The 26936-nt window shown below is 32.7% G+C and overlaps 1 pseudogene; it reads left to right on the plus strand.

Annotated features, from left to right (window-relative positions):
* The first annotated feature begins 2205 nt into the window (after positions 1–2205).
* Positions 2206–26936, plus strand: part of LOC139841578 (uncharacterized) — a 112218-nt pseudogene continuing 87487 nt past the window's right edge.

Raw genomic sequence — 26936 nt, forward strand, 5'->3', positions numbered from 1 at the left:
CTTAATGATAATATAGTAATAATAATAATAACAATAACAATAACCATTTTAAATAATGATATATATATTAATAACGATAATAATAATAATAATACTAATAATAATAATAATAATAATTGGATAATAATAATAATACTAATTATAACTTTAACGATAATAACGATAGTAATAATAAAAAAAAATAACAATTTTTAATGATAAATCCCTTTTATTGATAAAGATAATAATAATCATAATAATAAGATAAAACTAGAACGACGATAAAAACGATGATAATAATAATCAATTTTAATAAAAATATCGAAAATTCAATTGATTATAACTTCTAATCCGTTCATCGAAACCATTCGATATCTAAAGGAAAAGTTCTTAATTTTTCGCTAGCTTTCCAAGGACATGCATATCTTATACCTTATCTCAACCGCAAGTGTAACTAATTCAACATTCAACCTAACCTGTCTAAGGGTTACAAGCATGCATAATCCTAAATACTCGAGCACTAGTCAGGGATACACTATTAGTATGTAAAAGTTAAATTATGAGTACTCACGTATCAATATTGAGATTCAATATTGCAGGAAAGGTACGTAGACGCAACGAAAATGATAAACACTATATTGACCTCACGAGCATACCCATGAACCATACTCAATCACCTCCATAGCTATAACCCATAATTTCCTTAATCCTATCCCACTCGAAAAACAATTTCGAAATCACTCGGACAGCACTCCGTCGTAATATTTTATGTATACTAATAATATCTTGAAATAATACGGAGTAAATATATATATGTAAATCGATTGAGAGAGTTTAGAGAAAAATATTTTCAAGTTTCTATGAAATAATGAAACCTATTGAATTCTATTTATAATAGATTTTTGAATTATTAAAGTGAATTATTAAAGTATGAATTATTAAAGTATGAATTATTAAAGTGAATTATTAAAGTATGAATTATTAAAGTGAATTATTAAAGTATGAATTATTAAAGTGAATTATTAAAGTATGAATTATTAAAGTGAATTATTAAAGTTAAAGTAAAGTAAAAATAAAGTAAAGGTAAAGTTTAAGTATAGTAAAAGTATAAACTATGTACGTATAATACGCGTATAAATATATATAATATTAATTTAAATCGTTATATATAAAATAAAATATAAATATCGTCATCTTTATCATACTAGTTAAGTAATGAGTTGTCAAAAGTGGTTCTAGATATTTATAAAAGTTATATACGTTTTAATAATAAAGTTCTTTTTAAACTGAAAATGTTTTTGTACGTTTAAAACTAAATAGATCAATCGAGTCTTTATGAGATTCAATCTTCCACTATCCTTTATCTAGTTCTCAATGATTGACAATTTGTTCTTATTTATAAATCACTTTACCATTTTCCGAATATTGTTAAAATGGAAAGATTTCTCAAATCAACGTGGGCCTTTCAACAGAGACTTGTAATCATAATTCAATATATCTGATAATTCAATCATTTGATCTTATCTTCTAATTCCATTGATAAACATTTTGAAACAGATACAATCATATAAAGTATTTAATCTAATATTTTGTTTACGTTTCAAGTTATAATATATATACACATATACATATATAATCATATTCGTTTAATGGTTCGTGAATCGTTGGAACTTGGTAGTTTAAAATTCTTGAAATTTAACTTAACAAATATTGCTTATCGTGTTGGAAACATATAAAGATTAAAGTTTAAATTTGGTTGGAAATTTCTGGGTTGTCACATCGCATACTTGGATGCTTTGTTGAGGCATTTCATCCCGTTTAGTGATTTGACCGGCCCGTTGGCACGCGTAACAAGCCTTACAAACAGTGTAGGCATCTTTGAATATCGTAGGCCAATAGAAACCGGCCTCGTAAACTTTCCTCCCCGTGATTTGGGGACCAAAGTGCCCACCTATTGGACCAAGGTGACAGTCAAGCAGAATTTCGGTGCCTTCTTTCCCCGAAACACACCGATGAATAATTCCATCCGCACATAGCCAACTATCTTGCGGGTGGATTCCTAGAAACCGGTTGGTCAGATCAGAAAAGAAAGAAATTCTTTAGTGACCTAAAATACTATTTTTGGGAAGACCCTTATCTGATGTGGTAGCGGAGTGTATATAATTGTCCTTTGTCATGGTTTAGGTAAAATATTTGATAATGCTAAAAACGAACATAATTAAATGGATGGGTGAGCAGAGGCGCCAAAAATATTCCCCGGCAGCGGCGCCAAAAATACTTGATGTGTGAGCAGAGGGGTATATAATACTATTAAATTGTAGCAGAAAATGCTATTAAATACGATACAATTTTACACAAGATATTTATTTATTTATAGAATGGATATACTTAAACCTTGCTACAACACTTATAGGCAGTGTACCTAATCGTACAGTAGTGTAGTTTTTAGTAAGTCCGGTTTGTTCCACAGGGAAAATCTTTAAACAAAGCTTAACGCTATATTAGTTTACTTTTGTAAAAATACAAATATATATATAAGTAATATTATTATTATAAAGGGGGGTTTTTACCGTTTAATGACCGGTTTGTCGATTTTAAAACTTTAGTCGCAGTTAAAACCAAATGTAAAATATTAAAAATAAATACAAGACTTAAATTAAAGTGTAAAGTAAATAAAGATAATGAAATTGCGAATAATAAAAGTGCGATAAAATAAACTTGCGATAATTAAAAAGTACGATAATTAAAAGTGCAATTAAATACAATAACAATAAAAATGCGATAATTAGAAGTGCAATTAAATATAAAATAAAGGAAATTAAATATGAAATAAATGAATTATGTTTATTTAAACTTCCGTAACCATGATGTTTGACGTGTTGATTTTAGTTTTATGCCCATGGGTTAATTGTCCTTTGTCCTGGATTATTTAATATGTCCGTCTGGTTTTTTGTCCATAACAGTCCATCAGTCATAAATATAAAGTGCGAGTGTCCTCGTCAAATTATCCTTATACCCGAAGTTAAATATTCCAACTAATTGGGGACTTAAACTGTAACAAGATTTTAATACTTTGTTTAATAATTACACCAGGATGTCGACTGAGTGTAACCCAAGGTTTTAATATTTTGTTATCAATTATACCAAGTGTCCTTGTACATAATTTCACCCCTGTTTTAATTATTCTAGTGGCTATTAATCCATTCCCATGTCCGATTAAATGAACGATTATTCGTACATATAAATACCCCGCCCATCGTGTCCGATCGAGTGTATATGGTAATTTATAGGGACGCCCAATTGTAAATCTTTATATTAACATTAACAAACTATCATTTAGTTAAACAAATATAAAGCCCATTAATAGCCCATAGTCTAATTTCCACAAGTGTCGTTCCTTTGTCCAAACCCCAATTATGGTACAAAGCCCAATTACCCAATTTTAGTAATTAGCCCAACATCATGATTACTTCGGATTAAATAAGCATAATAATAACTTAGCTACGAGACATTAAATTAAAAAGGTTGAACATAACTTACAATGATTAAAAATAGCGTAGCGTTACACGGACAGAATTTCGACTTACACCCTTACAACATTTGCTAACATACCCTTATTATTAGGATTAAAATTAAAATTAAAATTAAAATTAAAATTAAAATATAAATATAAATATTTACGTATAGATATAGAGAGGATGGATATATGAGTGTGAAAAATGATCAGAATTCGGTTGGCTTTATAGGGAATTGAGTTCAGGGATACTCCGCGACTCGCGGCCCTTTTTGCCTTCAAACTCCGCGAGTCGCGGAGTTTGCTTTAACAGCTCACACAAGTTTGGAGCCTTTCTTGCCGACGGTTTATAATATTTATATAATATATAAATAATTATAAGAATTATTTAAATATTATATTATATTTATGTGCATAGTTGATTTGTAATTTTTAGTCCGTTGCGTCGAGCGTTGAGAGTTGACTCTGGTCCCAGTTCCGGATTTTCGAACGTCCTTGCGTACAATTTAATATCTTATACTTTGTGTTTTGAATCTTGTACTCTTGTAATTTCGAGACGTTTCTTATCAATAATTGGAACCTCTTTGATTGTCTTTTGTACTTTTGAGCTTTTTGGTCGTTTGCGTCTTCAATTCGTCGAATCTGTCTTTTGTCTTCACCTTTTATTATTTAAACGAATATCACTTGTAAATAGAACAATTGCAACTAAAAGCTTGTCTTTCTTGAGGAATAATGCTATGAAATATATGTTCGTTTTTAGCATTATCAAATATTCCCACACTTAAGCGTTGCTTGTCCTCAAGCAATATCGTCTTGAAATACTAGAATCACTTCTTTATTCTTCACATTTTGTACATCAGTGATTTCTATACGGCGGTATAAACAATGGTAGTAACGATATGGTTTACAGTCCCACATGACTATAAAAATTTAGATCCATTAAGGAAATTGGATCTTTATGAAAACATTTGATCTTTTGAAAATTAAATCTAGTTTTTACCCTAGATAAGTTTTCCGGAATAACCCTTTACCGGTGTTTGCAAAATATTTTTGTGGGTTTGGTGGGTTTCAGATTTGAAAATTTTAGCTCAAAACTTGCGGTTTTGTGTCACCCACTTGCTAACCTTGTATTTGGAAAGCAACACGTCCAGTTTACTTGTCCCGTGTATTATCTTTCAGTAAACTACCGTCCGGTTGTAAAGGAAAGCGTTGAACAAGCAACTGTTAAGGCAATGTCCCCTGACATGCTTTTAATTATGGTCTATAACGTGTCAGACGCAATTTGGATCCTTGGTAGGAGCAATAGTAAAGCTCATCCTTATAATTTTTCGGTCTGGCACAAGGTCCTGTCTTTGACCATGCTATGCAACCACCGTTCTTACGGTTGACACCCGATTTAGTTCAGGTGACCTAATGAATTCCAGGTGAATTTCTAGGATTTTACGTTCAATGGTAATGAACGCATTGAAAATAGGGTTTTCAGAAAACAAATCGGTTTGTAATTTTGATCAAAATATTTTCTCGTTCAAGCTCGAGTTTAGATATCATTGAATTCCATGAGTTTGTAATTCTCAATCTTTAAGGTCAATCTCAAGGATTGAGTAATATCAGGTTTAAAAGCTGATTTTTGATCTTTTAAGGAGATTATCCTTTCTGGGGATCTGATTCATTAGTCTTATCCAGCTAATTTGCATGGTGCCCCCCATTTTACGAGATAAATCCTTCTTATGGTTAGGATAAATCTGACCACTTGGCGACCCTGTTTAATGCTGAGGTCCGTGGATTTCCTGCTGATTTTAGTGATGACTTTTCTAGATTTTTCGTCAACCTACAGCTGGTCTGGACGACAACTTCTTGACCTAAATCAAGAAGCGCGTGTCTTTTTCGGAAGACTTTACTTCCTTTTAATGATGGAATTGATTCATCGTGTAGATCCATCTCTTCTTTTCTTTCATCGGGTAAAACTGTTTAGTTTAGTCCAAAGCAAAAGTATTTTCAGTTATTTGTTACAGATATATGTGACATATGTTTAAGATAACTTGGTAAATTTTCCCACACTTGGCTTTTATTTTCCTTTTTATCGTCCTCTATTCCATTTTAAATGAATTTTAACATTTTGGTTTGTTTCTCAATTTATGTCCTTTCTGAGGTAACAATAATTTCGGTGTTAAAACCTAGTTTTATCGTTCATAAATATGTATAAACATGATTTTGAGTTCATTTAATTGAAAATTTTGAAAATTTTTACTAGAATTGGGTAGTCAGTATATAAGACTAGGGCTGTTCTTTATTATCAGAGAGCACTAGATTCTAATACAACTACTGCTTTACTAGTATTTTTAATGGTAACCCAGTGTTTAAGATAAAAATTTTAAAATCCGAAAGAATTTAACCCCTTCCCACACTTAAGATCTTGCAATGCCCTCATTTGCAAGAAATCAGTAACAATTTAAATTATTGAGGGTGATTTGTGTGCAAAATGATTAAATTTTTACCAAAGTTTCCAAATATATTGGTGTTTGTTTGCTGAATGATAAATGGTGCACATCATTTGTTCATTCCGTCTTGTTGTTATTTCACATATATTTTGCATCTTGTCGTCAAAATTAGTTGCTTTTGCTGAACTTAATGCCAGTCTTTGAAAATGCGTTGTTTTACCCTGTTGTGTACATAAGATGAACTGCAAACATATATACATATTTTTGAAGTTTGGTATATTACCCCACATTCAAAAATTATTAAAATCTAAGAATAAAAGTTAGAAAATTATAAAAACTATTACAATATTAACATAAGTATTAAACGTATCAATATTACAAATTACAAAATAAATAAAACTAAGTAGACTAGGGATGATACTGATACCAATAGGGGTTCCATGCATAACGATAGGTGCTATAAAATGCTTCGGCAGGGTTATACGTAGGATACGGTGGTTGCATCTCTATAGACCAGGGAGGGAATATGGGTTTTGGAGTAGGAATATAGTTTCTACCTATCTGTCTAGCATTTTCGTACTCCTGTGAAGCTATAAACCTTTGCATTTCTTGCATTTCATTTCCCCCTCCTACATTACCTTGTTTTTGGTTTCTCTCAACCTGTGGATGTCTACCATGGTATTGTACTGCGGCGTTATTTCGCCTCTTCAAAACTTTCGCACCATGGTATACATTTAAACCTATTGTATCGCGGGGTTCTGGTTCTTCGACTAATAATCCCCCCCGACTTATATCCACACCGAGATATTCAGCAATCAAAGTAATAAAAATACCACCTCCTATTATGCTATGCGGTCTCATCCTCCTAACCATAGCTGATAAATAATAACCCACACAATAAGGTATACTTACAGCGCTTTGTGGGTCTTGAATACACATATGGTAAAACAAATCCTGTTCATTTACCTTTTCCTTGTTCTTACCTCTTTGTGTAATCGAATTAGCTAAAAACCTATGAATCACTCTTAATTCAGCTCTATCTATATCCAAATAAGAGTAATTTCCCCCTTTGAATCGGTGATGGCTTGTCATTTGACTCCATACACCATGTGTATCAAAATTTTCATCTATCTTTCTACCATTTAGTATCAACCCTCTACAATCGGCAGATGCTAACTCCTCAGGCGTATATATACGTAAAGCCTGAGCCATGTCTAGTAAAGACATGTGGCGCATCGAACCTCCTAACAAAAATCTAATAAAAGATGGTTCGGTTAAACTAGCTACCCGATCATTTAATTCTATACTACACAACAATTCTTCACACCATACTTTATATACAGGTCTACGCATGGTGAATAAACGTACCCAGTCGTTAAAAGTAGAATTACCATACCTCTGTGCAAGTAATTCCCTAATTGGCCCGGCCAATTCTACAGCTTCTAATGGTCCCCATTATATGACCCTAGGTACCTCAACAACTTTAGAATGAAGAGTATGCAAACCCCTTTGGTATTTTGGATAATCTATCCAAAGTCTGTCAAATCTCAGGTTCGGGTGCAAATCTTCCAAGTGCATATCAGAAAATGTCATGACTGGATGAGGTATATCTTGCTTGTAGTAGTTATCCACCTCCTGTTGTTCCGCATTCTCAGAAGGAGCATTGCGAGCTTGGGATGAAGATTCACCCCTTTCAGTCTGCAAAACACATCAAACACAATTTTTGTGCATCCAAATATGCATTAGTGTCAGCAAAATCATCAATCAAAATAATTACCATGACATGATCAATTTATATCAAACTTAAGCTCATTTTCATATTTTCATCAAATCTACACTTTTTCAAATAAGCATATACGAAAATGTTCGCCAAGTTCATAAGCATTCAACTCAAATAACATGTCAAAATAATCATTACTAGCAATTAAACAAGTTTCAAATGGCATTATCTCTCAAAAATCAAGTTCATGAATTTTTAGACTTGAAAAAGTCCACTTTAATTCTCAAAATCATGTTTAGGCTTAAAGTTTGGATCATTTAACTACCTAAACATGTTACACTACTTAATTTAACAACAATTCATGAAAAAAAATCGGCCATAACCTGTTTATATCAAAAAGCCCCAAATTGCTCAAGAACACAAACCCTAGATTACTCAAAATTTGAAGTTTAAGGCTTCTAATCAGAATTATTGATTATATCCATTCCTCGCGTAAAATGGATATACTTAATTATATTCTTGTGCATAGTTGACTTGTACTTTCAGCTCCGTTGCGTCGAGCGTTGATAGTTGGCTCGGGTACCGCCTAAGATCCAATTTGGAGTGAGCTGTATTTTCAAACTCCGCGACTCGCGGAGTTTGAAGGCAAAAATTGCCGCGAGTCGCGGAGTATCTCTGAACTCAATTCCCTATAAAGCCAACCGAATTCTGATCATTTTTCACACTCATATATCCATCCTCTCTATATCTATACGTAAATATTTATATTTATATTTTAATTTTAATTTTAATCCTAATAATAAGGGTATGTTAGCAAATGTTGTAAGGGTGTAAGTCGAAATTCTGTCCGTGTAACGCTACGCTATTTTTAATCATTGTAAGTTATGTTCAACCTTTTTAATTTAATGTCTCGTAGCTAAGTTATTATTATGCTTATTTAATCCGAAGTAATCATGATGTTGGGCTAATTACTAAAATTGGGTAATTGGGCTTTGTACCATAATTGGGGTTTGGACAAAGGAACGACACTTGTGGAAATTAGACTATGGGCTATTAATGGGCTTTATATTTGTTTAACTAAATGATAGTTTGTTAATGTTAATATAAAGATTTACAATTGGGCGTCCCTATAAATTACCATATACACTCGATCGGACACGATGGGCGGGGTATTTATATGTACGAATAATCGTTCATTTAACCGGACACGGGAATGGATTAATAGCCACTAGAATAATTAAAACAGGGGTGAAATTATGTACAAGGACACTTGGTATAATTGATAACAAAATATTAAAACCTTGGGTTACACTCAGTCGACATCCTGGTGTAATTATTAAACAAAGTATTAAAATCTTGTTACAGTTTAAGTCCCCAATTAGTTGGAATATTTAACTTCGGGTATAAGGATAATTTGACGAGGACACTCGCACTTTATATTTATGACTGATGGACTGTTATGGACAAAAACCAGACGGACATATTAAATAATCCAGGACAAAGGACAATTAACCCATGGGCATAAAACTAAAATCAACACGTCAAACATCATGATTACGGAAGTTTAAATAAGCATAATTCTTTTATTTCATATTTAATTTCCTTTATTTTATATTTAATTGCACTTCTAATTATCGCACCTTTATTTATTGTTATTTAATTGCACTTTTAATTATCGCAAGTTTATTTTATCGCACTTTTATTATTCGCAATTTCATTATCGTTATTTACTTTACGCTTTAAATTAAGTCTTGTATTTATTTATTATTTTACATTTGGTTTTAACTGCGACTAAAGTTTTAAAATCGACAAACCGGTCATTAAACGGTAAAAATCCCCCTTTATAATAATATTATTACTTATATATATATTTGTATTTTTATAAAAGTAAACTAATATAGCGTTAAGCTTTGTTTAAAGATTTTCCCTGTGGAACGAACCGGACTTACTAAAAACTACACTACTGTATGATTAGGTACACTGCCTATAAGTGTTGTAGCAAGGTTTAAGTATATCCATTCTATAAATAAATAAATATCTTGTGTAAATTTGTATCGTATTTAATAGTATTTTCCTTCTAAAATTAATAGTATTTTATACCACTCCGCTACCAATATAAGTTATTTTTGGCGCCGCTGCCGGGGAACTCTTAAACGCCGGAAGCGCAACGCTAATATAAAGAAAAAAAAAGATTTTTAGTTTACTTTTATTAAAATTCGTTTTTATAAAAATACGTTTTAAATATTCAAAAATATAAAAAGAAAAACAAAAATATAAGTATTTTTAAGATTTTGTTAAATATTTAAGTTTTATAAAGTTTCTTTATTTTTATATAAGTTTTATTTAAGTATTTTGTTTTTATTTAAAACATAATAAAATCGAAAAAAAATATTTAATATATATAAATCTAGTTTTACGATTTTTATTTATAAAATTATAAAATAGTTCTATTTTTATTTTAGTTTTTAAATATAAGTTTTTATTATATAAATATTTAGATTTTAAAACAGAAAAATATAAAACAGAAAATAAGAAAAAAAAAACGTCGAATTAAAAACTGTACCTGAGTTGAATTCTGGAACCCCGCGACTCGCGGAGTTTTCTGCTTCGGGCACCGCAACTCGCGGAGACACTCTGACACCGACAGAACCCTAATTCAGCATTAATTACGGGAAATTATTAATTATTATTATTATTAACCCTAATTAATTATTATTATTATATTTAGTTTTACTTTTTATTTAATTTATATTTTAGTTAAATTAGTTTAATTAAATTGTAAAATTAATAGTTTTAATAAATAAATAATATAAAAATAATATTTTTATAAAATTTGTAACTTTTTACAACTTTTTGTATATTTTTATATTTTGTCCCTTTTTAATCGTTTTAGCGTAATATTTGTATTTTTAGCTCATATTTAGTTTTAAACTTAGTTTTTTGCCATAGTTATTTTTACTTCTAGATTTTTAGGCTTTGCCGTAGAATTCCTTAAGTGCTTTTTCTTTAGACTAAGATTTAGGTACTTTAGAACTTTGCGACGCCTTTTTAAGTTTTAGTTTCTTTTTAAGTTATTTCCATTTGGGATTTAGTTTTTCTTGTAAGCTTTAATATTTTTAGACGACTTTTACCTATGTATCAATTATCATTCCAATTAGTAATCTCAATTTGCGATTATAATTTTAAGTTAGTTGTAGTAATAAGGTTAGGTTAGTCAAGTGTTTTTAAGTGTTATAAGTTTCTTTTATTTTTCCGTCACCTTTTATTTTTCAACCATTTTTCTTTTTTGACCTTTTTCCGACACGCTCTTTTTCTTTCTTATTTCTCGCTATTCTAGTTTTAGGACACAGATTTTTATTCTACTTCTTATCTAAATTTCTTAAAATTACGAAAATTTATTTTAAGTGGTTAAATTGATAGACATCAAAATTTTCTGGTTCGTAGTAATAGTTGGATTTGTACGTGGACCGGGTTATTGGAGCCAAATAGTCCTCAATTATATTGAGGCCAAACGAATCCTGCCCCTCTGCTGCATCTTTTGGCTATTCGAAACGTGGGCAAAATCAAAAAAGTCTATTGATTGGATAACTTATTATAATTTTTCTTTCCTTTTAAAAACTAATAGGATATTCAGTGAATGCACTGAGCAAGACGTTCACCATCTTTTGTACGTTCACCACCTGTAACTAGATTAAGACATTTAGCAAATATTACCACCGTTGATTTTTCTTTAGAATCGTCATCCAGTCGACCAAGTACTCCAGTTCAAATTTCCGATAATCCATTTTTTGAACCCGACCTCACAATTGAGAATCCGGAGAATATTCAGGGACAATTCATAGATCCTGAACCACTAAACTTTCCTCCGGAACCACCAATCATTCAAACAGAGAGTGTTGAGGAACGAACCATTAAATCAGAATCCTCTAGTGATTCCGATTCAACAAATTCAATTATGGAGAATCTGGAACCTTTAAGTATGGAAGACCGAATGAGAGCTAAACGCACTGGCCAAGGTCACACAATTACTCATCCAGACATTAATGCGCCAGATTATGAAATCAAAGGACAAATTCTACACATGGTGACTAATCAATGCCAATTTAGTGGTGCGCCGAAGGAAGATCCAAATGAACATCTACGTACCTTTAATAGGATTTGCACACTATTTAAAATCCGAGAAGTGGAGGATGAACAGATATATCTCATGTTATTTCCCTGGATTTTAAAGGGAGAAGCCAAAGATTGGTTGGAATCGTTACCTGAAGGGGCGATTAATACATGGGACGTTTTAGTTGAAAAATTTCTTAAACAATTCTTTCCTGCATCTAAAGCCGTAAGACTTCAAGCAGAAATTGTTACGTTCACACAGAAACCAAATGAAACTCTATATGAGGCGTGGACAAGATTTGGAAAGTTATTAAGAGGATGTCCGCAACATGGTTTAGACACCTATCAAATAGTACAAATATTCTACCAAGGATGCGACATCACTACAAGGAAAGACATAGATATAGCAGCTGGTGGTTCTATTATGAAGAAAACCGAAACTGATGCTTACAAAATTATTGATAACACTGCTTCCCACTCACATGAGTGGCACCAAGAAAAAGATATCGTTAGATCATCTAAAGCAGCTAGAGCCGATTCTAGCCATGACTTAGATTCCATTTCCGCAAAGATAGATGCTGTCGAGAGACGAATGGAAAAGATGACTAAAGATATTCACTCAATACGAATTAGTTGTGAGCAGTGTGGAGGACCACATTTGATAAAAGATTGTCTCAGTATTGAATTAACAATGGAACAAAGAGAGAATATTTCATACATAAACCAAAGGCCTGGAAATAATTATCAGAATAATTATCAACCGCCAAGACCTATTTACAATCAAAACCAGAATTATAACCGAAATATTCCATACAACAACCAATAAGGTCCTAGCAATCAACAAGTATCCAATAATACTTACAATCAGCAAAGACCTAATTTTCAAAACAAACCACCACAACAAACCGATGATAAAAAGCCAAATTTAGAAGATATGATGACGAAGCTAGTTGAAACTCAAACGCAGTTTTTCACATCTCAGAAACAAACTAATGAACAAAATGCTCAAGCATTTAGAAATCAACAAGCTTCTATTCAAAATCTGGAACAAGAAGTAAGTAACCTAGCAAGGTTAATAGGTGAAAGAAAACCGGGAAGTGTACCTAGTGATACAAATGCTAACCCCCGGAATGAAACAGCTAAAGCTATTACCACAAGAAGTGGTACAACACTTAAACCACCTGAAATACCTGTAACTTCGGATGAAGCTATTCCTACTCCACAAGAACCACAACCTGATCAAGATAAGGAAAAAGAACCGGTAGTTGAAAAGGTTAATGAAGATAACACAGTTAAGGCTAAACCTTATGTTAAACCATACCAACCACCACTTCCTTACCCGAGTAAAATGAAGAAAGAGAAACTTGAAGCCGAGCAATCCAAATTCTTGGATATGTTTAAACAGATAAATGTAAATCTTCCTTTCATTGATGTGATTTCAGGAATGCCTAGATATGCTAAATTCTTGAAAGATCTAATCTCAAATAGAAAGAAAATGGAAGAACTCTCGGCTGTTATCATGAATGCTAATTGTTCAGCAGTGCTGTTGAATAAGATACCAGAAAAATTATCTGATCCAGGAAGTTTCACAATTCCATGTTTTCTGGGAAGTCTTAATTCAATAGAAGCATTGGCAGACTTATGTGCTAGTATAAATCTAATGCCGTATTCACTATACGCTAAACTAGACCTTGGAGAATTGAAACCAACCAGAATAAGCATACAACTAGCCGATAGATTAATAAAATATCCTAGAGGGATAATGGAGAACATGCTAGTTAAAGTTGGTACTTTAGTATTTCCAGTAGATTTTGTTGTTCTGGACATGGAAGAAGATTCTCAAGTTCCTCTCATATTAGGAAGACCATTCTTAAACACGGCTAAAGCAATGATTGACGTGTTCGGTAAGAAATTGACCCTAAGTATAGAGGACGAGAGTGTTACCTTTTCAGTTGATAGAGCAATACAACAACCACAATCTGCAGATGATACATGTTATTATATTCAAACTATAGATGCACATGCAGAATTATTAGAAGAATTTCCAGAATTACAAGGAACAGGAGAATGTTCTTTAGGAGAAGGTAATGAACCAATTGATGAAGCTGAAATGTTAGCTACACTTATAGCTAATGGATATGAACCAACAACAGAAGAAATTCAAATGCTAAAAGAAGAAGACAGATATCGATACAAATCATCGATAGAAGAACCTCCGAAATTAGAGTTAAAGCCACTTCCAAACCATTTGGAATACGCTTATTTACATGGTGAATCTGAATTACCTATAATAATATCGTCTTCTCTTACTGAAAATGAGAAATCACAACTCATTTCTGTGTTGAAAGCTCATAAACCAGCCATTGCATGGAAAATTCATGATATTAAAGGAATAAGTCCTTCATATTGCACACATAAAATCCTTATGGAAGAAGGTCATAAAACGTATGTGCAACGCCAATGAAGACTAAATCCTAATATGCAAGATGTTGTTAAGAAAGAGATTATTAAACTGCTAGATGCAGGTTTAATTTATCCAATTTCTGATAGTCCATGGGTAAGCCCAGTTCAATGCGTGCCTAAGAAGGGTGGCATGACTGTCATTACAAATGAGAAAAATGAGCTTATTCCTACTAGGACTGTAACAGGATGGCGTGTATGTATTGATTATAGAAAATTAAATGACGCCACCAGAAAAGATCACTTTCCCTTACCTTTCATAGATCAAATGTTGGAAAGATTAGCCGGAAATAGTTACTATTGTTTTCTAGATGGATTTTCCGGATATTTTCAAATTCCAATAGCACCCGAGGACCAAGAGAAAACCACATTCACGTGCCCTTATGGTACTTTTGCTTACAAACGCATGCCATTTGGACTGTGTAACGCCCCTGCAACCTTTCAAAGGTGTATGATGGTGATTTTTCATGACATGATAGAAGAATGCATGGAAGTTTTCATGGATGATTTTTCAGTCTTCGGTGATACATTTGAATCATGTCTAGTTAATCTGGAACGAATGCTTATTAGATGCGAACAATCAAATCTAGTTCTTAATTGGGAGAAATGCCATTTTATGGTTAAAGAGGGCATCGTTCTTGGACATAAAATTTCAAAAGAAGGAATTGAAGTGGATAGAGCTAAAGTAGATGTAATTGCTAAACTTCCACATCCCACCAATGTTAGAGGAGTTAGGAGTTTTCTAGGGCATGCCGGTTTTTACCGACGTTTCATAAATGATTTTTCTAAAATTGCCACTCCTATGAATAAACTACTAGAAAAGGATGCTCCATTCATCTTTTCCGATGAGTGTATCAAATCTTTTAATATTCTTAAAGAGAAACTAACTAATGCGCCGATCATGATAACACCAAATTGGAATCTACCATTTGAACTAATGTGCGATGCAAATGATTTTGCAATGGGAGCCGTTTTAGGACAAAGGATTGAAAAACGATTTCAACCTATATATTATGCTAGTAAGACGTTACAAGGAGCACAAACGAACTATACAACTACTGAAAAAGAACTCCTTGCTATTGTCTTTGCTTTTGACAAATTTCGATCATATCTCGTTCTAGCAAAAACGGTGGTCTATACCGACCATTCTGCTCTTAGATACCTATTTTCAAAACAAGATGCTAAACCAAGATTAATCCGTTGGATCTTACTCTTACAAGAGTTTGATATTGAAATCCGAGATAAAAGAGGAGCAGAAAATCTCGCCGCTGATCATCTTTCTCGCCTTGAAAATCTCGAATTAGAAGTTCTAAATGAATCGGCCATACAAGACAACTTTCCTGATGAATATCTATTGAAGATAGATTATAAAGAAATTCCATGGTTTGCAGACTATGCAAACTACTTAGTTTGTGAATTCCTTGAAAAAGGATTATCGTACCAAAGACGAAAGAAATTCTTTAGTGATATAAAACACTATTTTTGGGAAGATCCACATCTGTTTAAAAGTAGTCCCGATGGAATAATACGCCGATGTATATTCGGAGATGAAGCCAGTAAAATATTAAACCATTGTCACACAGGACCAACAGGAGGGCATTATGGACCTCAACTAACAGCAAGAAAAGTTTATGATGCTGGATTCTATTGGCCTACAATTTACAAAGACGCACACCTTCTTTGCAAATCCTGTGATGCTTGTCAAAGGGCCGGAAAAATAAGTCAACGTGATGAAATGCCACAAAATGTCATCCAAGTATGTGAAGTATTTGACATTTGGGGTATTGACTTTATGGGTCCATTTCCAAAATCTCGTAATAATCTATATATACTCGTAGCCATTGATTATGTATCTAAATGGGCAGAAGCACAAGCTCTCCCAACTAACGATGCACGAGTTGTAGTCAACTTTTTAAAACGTCTTTTTGCAAGGTTTGGAACACCGAAAGCTTTAATAAGTGATCGGGGTACTCATTTTTGTAATAATCAACTTGAGAAAGTTCTTAAAAGATATGGAGTAACTCATAAAATCTCCACCGCATATCATCCACAAACAAGTGGACAAGTTGAAAATACCAACCGAGCTTTAAAACGTATTCTAGAGAAAACCGTAGGATCAAATCCGAAGGAATGGTCCATTAAATTGGAGGATGCACTCTGGGCTTTTAGAACAGCCTACAAAACTCCAATTGGAACCACACCTTTTAGACTTGTTTATGGAAAAGCATGTCATCTTCCAGTAGAAATTGAACACAAAGCATTTTGGGCTTTGAAGACATGTAATCTTGATTTACATGAAGCTGGACGTCTACGATTAAGTCAACTAAACGAATTAGAAGAATTAAGACATGAAGCATACGATAATTCGTTAATCTATAAAGAAAGAACGAAGAAATGGCATGATAAAAGAATCAGAAGTTCAAAATAATTTAAGGAAGGAGACAGAGTTCTTCTTTTCAATTCACGATTCAAGCTATTTCCTGGAAAATTGAAATCAAGATGGTCTGGACCATTCATAGTCAAAAGAGTTTTCCCATACGGAACGATAGAATTAATAAATTCAAATGGGATTGAATTTAAAGTTAATGGTCACAGAGTTAAACACTACATAGATAGTCCGATGGAAGTCAACAACGAAGTTAATCACAATTTCGACACCACATCTAACTAAGTGTGGGGAGAATCAAGTCTTTAAAGGATAATATGTATTTCTGTTAGAGTTAGATTGTCTGTTTTCGTGTAGTTCTCGAAAATGGAACCCGAATGGTCTTTCCCTAGCAGAACCTAAAGAACTAGTCTTCTCCCCCCATTCTGAATTTTTATTTTTTTAGGAAATGAAGACTGCCTGTGAACTAAACCATGGTCTAATGCTACACGCTTTGATCACTAAACGTAATAATGACACACTACCGAGTGAAATAGTATCAGTAATCAGAGAAAGATTGGACGGAGTTAGAAAAGAATCCAGATGCGAAGATACTAAGTTACAATTTGGTAAAGGAAAATCAAAATCCGCAGCGAAAAGAAGAGCACGACACCTAGAAAGATGTCACAAATGCGGAAAATGGTCACATGGAGGTAAATGTTCAAATAATCAAACCTATTCAAATACCGAATTTCTTACTTTATGCAGAGATGGACCGTTCATATGTTTAGAAGAAAAGACACTGAATGCCCGAGGTTACGCCTATGTAGCCATGGAAAACTAATTAAACCGACTATCTTATGAATGGGATAGATCATATAACTAAGAAATCTATTTCACAGGTATGTTTGTACAGTTTTTAATTTTTTTTTTATTTTTAACCTTTTGATAATAAACGCTAATTTGTTTGCTATAAAGTATTAAATTGGTATTGAATAAAATTAGGTTTGGCGACCGAAATTATTGATATCATTCAAAAATTTATTACATCACTGCGAAATTTAACGTTTATTCTTAAGGTATAAATATCTTTAATCAATCAACCCAAAATATTTCAAAAATTCGTCATGAGTTAAATTAGGTCTTGGAACTGAAATTACTTTACCGAAAAGAGGGGCGCATATTTTTGATAATATTTGATTGATTAAAGTGGGATAAAAAGCCAAAAAGATTTTTAATTTTATTTTTACCATGTTTTTAAAATTAATATTTAAATCTTAAATTAATATTGTAAACTTTGTAAAAACAATATTTTTAAAATTGTAAATATTTGAAAAATTAATATAAGTTTGGTGCGAATTTATAATATGAATTTTTTATTTTATGCATTTCAAATTTTAAGTTTGGTGTGAATTTTTAATATTAATTTTGAATTTTATATTTAAGTTGTGTGAATTTAAAAACAAAAATTTACTTTATCTCATTAAGTTAAAAATATGATTTTTAAAATTCGTCGTGAGTTGAAGACTAGGTCTTTGAACCGAAATTGCTTTACCCGAGGGAGGGACGAGTACTTTTATTATCATTATTTTTAATCTTATTGAATTAAAGTATGCCAAAAACATTAAAATACCCAAAAATCTTGGCTTTTAAAACAATCGCTACAAAAAGACAAATTTTAAAATTTTGTCGACGGACGGACTAGGACATCGATCCGAAACGACCTCGTTCTAAATAACAAGGGAAACAAAATTTTAAAATTAATTACTTAATTGTTTTAATTAATATAAGATGTTAAAAAAAAACAAAAAAAAAACAAACTCCGCGACTCGCGGAGTTTGAAGCTTTAAACCCCGCGACTCGCGGAGGGACCGAAATACAGAAAAAAAATAAAACGCAAAGAACTGATCAGTCCACACCACAACTCAAACATACAGCGAAAATACTCCGAAAAAACCCGCAAAAACACCCCCAAAATCACAATTTTTAACCGTTAATCATCAAATCTTTTACTAAAATCATGTTGAGAAGGATGCTATCAAGGAATTACTCAAGAAAAACTGTAAATTTCTACACCTAAACACCATTTAATCCGAAAATTAGTGTTCTTGAGCAATTTTTTCCCCAATTTGATTTTGATGCTTTTTAGTGTAATTATGCTTAAATTGTTTATGTATTATGCTTGTATAACCTAGATTGATGCTATTTAACATGATTAGAAGCCTTAAACTTCAAATTTTGAGTAATCTAGGGTTTGTGTTCTTGAGCAATTTGGGGCTTTTTGATATAAACAGGTTATGGCCGATTTTTGTCATGAATTGTTGCTAAATTAAGTAGTGTAACATGTTTAGGTAGTTAAATGATCCAAACTTTGAGCCTAAACATGATTTTGAGAATTAAAGTGGACTTTTTCAAGTCTAAAATTCATGAACTTGATTTTTGAAAGATAATGCCATGTGAAACTTGTTTAATTGCTAGTAATGATTATTTTGACATGTTATTTGAGTTGAATGCTTATGAACTTGGCGAACATTTTCGTATATGCTTATTTGAAAAAGTATAGATTTAATAAAAAATGTGAAAATGAGCTTAAGTTTGATATAAATTGATCATGTCATTGTAATTATTTTGATTGATGATTTTACTGACACTAATGCATATTTGGATGCACAAAAATTGTGTTTGATGTATTTTGCAGACTGAAAGGGGTGAATCTTCATCCCAAACTCGCAATGCTCCTGCTGATAATGCGGAACAACAGGAGGTGGATAACTACTACAAGCAAGATATACCTCATCCAGTCATGACATTTTCTGATATGCACTTGGAAGATTTGCACCCGAACCTGAGATTTGACAGACTTTGGATAGATTAACCAAAATACCAAAGGGGTTTGCATACTCTTCATTCTAAAGTTGTTGAGGTACCTAGGGTCATATAATGGGGACCATTAGAAGCTGTAGAATTGGCCGGGCCAATTAGGGAATTACTTGCACAGAGGTATGGTAATTCTACTTTTAACGACTGGGTACGTTTATTCACCATGCGTAGACCTGTATATAAAGTATGGTGTGAAGAATTGTTGTGTAGTATAGAATTAAATGATCGGGTAGCTAGTTTAACCGATCGATCTTTTATTAGATTTTTGCTAGGAGGTTCGATGCGCCACATGTCTTTACTAGACATGGCTCAGGCTTTACGTATATATACGCCTGAGGAGTTAGCATCTGCCGATTGTAGAGGGTTGATACTAAATGGTAGAAAGATAGATGAAAATTTTGATACACATGGTGTATGGAGTCAAATGACAAGCCATCACCGATTCAAAGGGGGAAATTACTCTTATTTGGATATAGATAGAGCTGAATTAAGAGTAATTCATAGGTTTTTAGCTAATTCGATTACATAAAGAGGTAAGAACAAGGAAAAGGTAAATGAACATGATTTGTTTTACCATATGTGTATTCGAGACCCACAAAGCGCTGTAAGTATACCTTATTGTGTGGGTTATTATTTATCAGCTATGGTTAGGGGGATGAGACCGCATAGCATAATAGGAGGTGGTATTTTTATTACTTTGATTGCTGAATATCTCGGTTTGGATATAAGTCGTGGGGATTATTAGTTTAAGAACCAGAACCCCGCGATACAATAGGTTTAAATGTATACCATGGTGCGAAAGTTTTGAAGAGGCGAAATAACGCCGCAGTACAATACCATGGTAGACATCCACAGGTTGAGAGAAACCAACAACAAGGTAATGTAGGAGGGGGAAATGAAATGCAAGAAATGCAAAGGTTTATAGCTTCACAGGAGTACGAAAATGCTAGACAGAGAGCATTTGAAGATTGGCAAGTTCATCAAAACCAAATCATAGCTCATTGCCAACATATAGGTAGAAACTATATTCCTACTCCAAAACCCATATTCCCTCCCTGGTCTATAGAGATGCAACCACCGTATCCTACGTATAACCCAGCCGAAGCATTCTATAGCACCTATGGTTATGCATGGAACCCCTATTGGTATCAGTATCATCCCTAGTCTACTTAGTTTTATTTATTTTGTAATTTTTAATGTTGATACGTTTAATACTTATGTTAATATTGTAATAGTTTTTATAATTTTCTAACTTTTATTCTTAGATTTTAATAATTTTTGAATGTGGGGTAATATACCAAACTTCAAAAATATGTATATATGTTTGCAGTTTATCTTATGTACACAACAAGGTAAAACAACGCATTTTCAAAGACTGCCATTAAGTTCAGCAAAAGCAACTAATTTTGACGACAAGATGCAAAATATATGTGAAATAACAACAAGACGGTATGAACAAATGATGTGCACCATTTATCATTCTGCAAACAAACGCAAATATATTTGGAAACTTTGGTAAAATTTAATCATTTTCACACAAATCACCCTCAATAATTTAAATTGTTACTGATTTCTTGCAAATGAGGGCATTGCAAGATCTTAAGTGTGGGAAGGGGTTAAATTCTTTCGGATTTTAAAATTTTTATCTTAAACACTGGGTTACCATTAAAAATACTAGTAAAGCAGTAGTTGTATTAGAATCTAGTGCTCTCTGATAATAAAGAACAGCCCTAGTCTTATATACTGACTACCCAATTCTAGTAAAATTTTTCAAAATTTTCAATTAAATGAACTCAAAATCATGTTTATACATATTTATGAACTATAAAACTAGGTTTTAACACCGAAATTATTGTAACCTCGGAAAGGACATAAATTGAGAAACAAACCAAAATGTTAAAATTCATTTAAAATGGAATAGAGGACAATAAAAAGAAAAATAAAAGCCAAGTGTGGGAAAATTCTCCAAGTTATTCAAAACATATATCACATATTTTTGTACAAATAACTGAAAATACTTTTGCTTTGGACTAAACTAAAAAGTTTTACCTGATTTACTATAAGAAAGATGGATCTACACGATGAATCAATTCCATCATTAAAAGGAAGTAAAGTCTTCCGAAAAAGACACGCGCTTCTTGATTTAGGTCAAGAAGTTGTCATCCAAACCAGCTGTAGGTTGACGAAAAATCTAGAAAAGTCATCACTAAAATCAGCAGGAAATCCACGGACCTCAGCATTAAACAGGGTCGCCAAGTGGTCAGATTTATCCTAACCATGAGAAGGATTTATCTCGTAAAATGGGGGGCACCATGCAAATTAGCTGGATAAGACTAATGAATCAGATCCCCAGAAAGGATAATCTCCTTAAAAGATCAAAAATCAGCTTTTAAGCCTGATATTACTCAATCCTTGAGATTGACCTTAAAGATTGAGAATTACAAACTCATGGAATTCAATGATATCTAAACTCGAGATTGAACGAGAAAATATTTTGATCAAAATTACAAACCGATTTGTTTTATGAAAACCCTATTTTCAATGCGTTCATTACCATTGAACGTAAAATCCTAGGAATTCACCTGGAATTCATTAGGTCACCTGAACTAAATCGGGTGTCAACCGTAAGAACGGTGGTTGCATAGTGGTCAAAGACAGGACCTTGTGCCAGACCAAAAAATCATAAGGGTGAGCTTTACTATTGCTCCTACCAAGGATAGTAATTGCGTCCGACACGTTATAGACCATAATTAAAAGCATGTCAGGGGACATTGCCTTAACAGTTGCTTGTTCAACGCTTTCCTTTATAACCGGACGGTAGTTTACCGAAAGGTAATATACGGGACAAGTAAACTGGACGTGTTGCTTTCCAAATACAAGGTTAGCAAGTGGGTGACACAAAACCATAAGTTTTGAGCTAAAATTTTCAAATCTGAAACCCACCAAACCCACAAAAAAATATTTTGCAAACACCGGTGAAGGGTTATTCCGGAAAACTTATCTAGGGTAAAAACTAGATTTAATTTTCAAAAGATCAAATGTTTTCATAAAGATCTAATTTCCTTAATGGATCTAAATTTTTATAGTCATGTAGGACTGTAAACCATATCGTTACTACCATTGTTTATACCGCGGTATAGAAATCATTGATGTACAAAGTGTGAAGAATAAAGAAGTGATTCTAGTATTTCAAGACGAAATTGCTTGAGGACAAGCAACGCTCAAGTGTGGGAATATTTGATAAAAACGAACATATATTTCATAGCATTATTCCTCAAGAAAGACAAGCTTTTAGTTGCAATTGTTCTATTTAAAAGTGATATTCGTTTAAATAATAAAAGGTGAAGACAAAAGACAGATTCGACGAATTGAAGACGCAAACGACCAAAAAGCTCAAAAGTACAAAATACAATCAAAGAGGTTCCAATTATTGATAAGAAATGTCTCGAAATTACAAAAGTACAAGATTCAAAACGCAAAGTACAAGATATTAAATTGTACGCAAGGACGTTCGAAAATCCGGAACCGGGACCAGAGTCAACTCTCAACGCTCGACGCAATGGACTAAAAATTACAAGTCAACTATGCACATAAATATAATATAATATTTAAATAATTCTTATAATTATTTATATATTATATTAATATTCAAAACCGTCGGCAGACTAAGATCCAATTTGGAGTGAGCTGTATTTTCAAACTCCGCGACTCGCGGAGTTTGAAGGCAAAAATTACCGCGAGTCACGGAGTATCCCTGAACTCAATTTCCTATAAAGCCAACCGAATTCTGATCATTTTTCACACTCATATATCCATCCTCTCTATATCTATACGTAAATATTTATATTTATATTTTAATTTTAATTTTAATTTTAATTTTAATTTTAATCCTAATAATAAGGGTATGTTAGCAAATGTTGTAAGGGTGTAAGTCGAAATTCTGTCCGTGTAACGCTACGCTATTTTTAATCATTGTAAGTTATGTTCAACCTTTTTAATTTAATGTCTCGTAGCTAAGTTATTATTATGCTTATTTAATCCGAAGTAATCATGATGTTGGGCTAATTACTAAAATTGGGTAATTGGGCTTTGTACCATAATTGGGGTTTGGACAAAGGAACGACACTTGTGGAAATTAGACTATGGGCTATTAATGGGCTTTATATTTGTTTAACTAAATGATAGTTTGTTAATGTTAATATAAAGATTTACAATTGGGCGTCCCTATAAATTACCATATACACTCGATCGGACACGATGGGCGGGGTATTTATATGTACGAATAATCGTTCATTTAACCGGACACGGGAATGGATTAATAGCCACTAGAATAATTAAAACAGGGGTGAAATTATGTACAAGGACACTTGGTATAATTGATAACAAAATATTAAAACCTTGGGTTACACTCAGTCGACATCCTGGTGTAATTATTAAACAAAGTATTAAAATCTTGTTACAGTTTAAGTCCCCAATTAGTTGGAATATTTAACTTCGGGTATAAGGATAATTTGACGAGGACACTCGCACTTTATATTTATGACTGATGGACTGTTATGGACAAAAACCAGACGGACATATTAAATAATCCAGGACAAAGGACAATTAACCCATGGGCATAAAACTAAAAACAACACGTCAAACATCATGATTACGGAAGTTTAAATAAGCATAATTCTTTTATTTCATATTTAATTTCCTTTATTTTATATTTAATTTCACTTCTAATTATCGCACCTTTATTTATTGTTATTTAATTGTACTTTTAATTATCGTACTTTTTAATTATCACAAGTTTATTTTATCGCACTTTTATTATTCGCAATTTCATAATCGTTATTTACTTTACGCTTTAAATTAAGTCTTGTATTTATTTATTATTTTACATTTGGTTTTAACTGCGACTAAAGTTTTAAAATCGACAAACCGGTCATTAAACGGTAAAAATCCCACTTTATAATAATATTATTACTTATATATATTTGTATTTTTATAAAAGTAAACTAATATAGCGTTAAGCTTTGTTTAAAGATTTTCCCTGTGGAACGAACCGGACTTACTAAAAACTACACTACTGTACGATTAGGTACACTGCCTATAAGTGTTGTAGCAAGGTTTAAGTATATCTATTCTATAAATAAATAAATATCTTGTGTAAAATTGTATCGTATTTAATAGTATTTTCCTGCTAAAATTAATAGTATTTTATACCACTCCGCTACCACATCAAGTATTTTTTTTATAAAGAAAATTTAAAAAAAAAAATTTAAAAAAAAAAATTTAAAATCCTTAAAAAACGAAATATAAAATAAAATTAAAAAAAAGTTTTTTTTTATTACCTTTAGATTTTTAGACTCTAGTTACAGTTTTTAGTATTAAGTTTAGTTTTGCCATAGTTATTTTTATTTCTAGAATTTTTAGGTTTGCCGTAAAATCCCTTAAGTGCTTATTCCTTAGACTAAGATTTATGTGCTTTAGAATTTTACGACGCCGTTTTTCGCGCTACTTTCTTATTTTTATTTTTCGACGCCTATTTTTCGACCTTTTATTTTTCGACGCGTTTTTTTTCTTTCTTATTTCTCGCTATTCTAGTTTTAGGATAAGATTTTTATTCTACTTCTTATCTAAATTTCTTAAAATTACGAAAATTTATTTTAAGTTGTTAAATTGATAGACATCAAAATTTTCTGGTTCGTAGTAATAGTTGAATTTGTACGTGGACCAGGTTATTGGAGCCAAACAGTACTCAATTATATTGAGACCAAACGAATCCTGCCCCTCTGCTGCATCTTTTGGCTATTCGAAACGTGGGCAAAATCAGAAAAGTCTATTAATTGGATAACTTATATAATTTTTCTTTCCTTTTAAAAACTAATAGGATATTCAGTGAATGCACCGAGTAAAACGTTCACCACCTTTCATACGTTCACCACCTATAACTCGATCAAGACATCTAGCCAATATTGTCGCCGTTGATTTTTCTTTAGAATCATCATCTAGTCGACCAAGAACTCCAACTCAAATTTCCGATAATCCATCTTTTGAACCCGACCTCACAATTGAGAATCCGGAGAATATTCAGGGACAATTCCAAGATCCAGAACCACTAATCATTCCTCCTGAACCACAAACCATTAAATCAGAATCTTCTAGTGATTCGTATTCAACAAATTCAATTATGGAAAATCTGGAACCTCTAAGTATGGAAGACCGAATGAGAGCCACACGCACGGGCCAAGGTCACGCCATTATTAAGCCAGACATTAATGCGCCAGATTATGAAATCAAAGGACAAATCCTACACATGGTAACTATTCAGTGCCAATATAGTGGTGCGCCGAAGGAAGATCCAAACGAACATCTTCGTACGTTTAATAGGATCTGTACACTATTCAAAATTCGAGAAGTTGAGGATGAACAGATCTATCTCATGTTGTTTCCCTGGACTTTAAAGGGAGAGCCCAAAGATTGATTAGAATCGTTACCTGAAGGGGCGATTGACACATGGGATGTTTTAGTTGAGAAATTTCTTAAAAGATTCTTTCCGGCATCTAAAGCCGTGAGACTTCAAGGAGAAATTGTTACGTTCACACAAAAGTCAAATGAAACTCTATATGAGGCGTGGACAAGATTTGGAAAGTTGTTGAGAGGATGTCCTCAACACGGTTTAGACACTTATCAAATAGTACAAATATTCTACCAAGGTGTCAACGTTGCTACACGAAAAGACATCGACATAACAGCTGGTGGTTCCATTATGAAGAAAACCGCAACTGAAGCTTACAAAATTATTGATAACACAGCCTCCCACTCTCATGAGTGGCACCAAGAGAAAGATATATATCGTTCATCTAAAGCGGCTAGAGCCGATTCTAGCCATAACTTTGATTCCGTTTCCGCAAAAATAGATGCTTTCGAGAGACGAATGGAAAAGATGAATAAAGATATTCACGCAATACGAATCAGTTGTGAGCAATGCGGTGGACCACACTTAATGAAAGACTGTCACATTGAACAAATGATGGAACAACGTGAGAATGTTGTCTACATGAACCAAAGGCTGGAAAATAGTTATCAGAATAATTATCAACCGCCAAGGCCAAACTTCAATCGAAATCAAAACATTCTTTACAATCCAAAAGGACCCGACAATAACTCGTATAACCAACAAGGTCCGAATAACCAACCAACTCAAAACAACACTTTCAATCAACAAAGACCTGGCTTGTATAAACCACCACAACAAACTGAAGAGAAAAAGTTAAATCTGGAAGAAGTGGTATATAAGCTAGTTGAATCTCAAACACAATTTATTGAAACTCAAACTCAAACGAATGAGAGGTTTGATCAGTCATTTAGAACTCAACAAGCTTCTATTTTGAATCTAAAAAAACAAGTAGGTACTCTTGTTAGATTGATGAGTGAAAGGAAACAAGGAAAGCTACCGAGTAATACTGAAGTAAATCCTCG

This window comes from Rutidosis leptorrhynchoides, chromosome 4 (genome assembly GCF_046630445.1).
Source record: "Rutidosis leptorrhynchoides isolate AG116_Rl617_1_P2 chromosome 4, CSIRO_AGI_Rlap_v1, whole genome shotgun sequence".
Taxonomy (NCBI): Eukaryota; Viridiplantae; Streptophyta; class Magnoliopsida; order Asterales; family Asteraceae; genus Rutidosis; species Rutidosis leptorrhynchoides.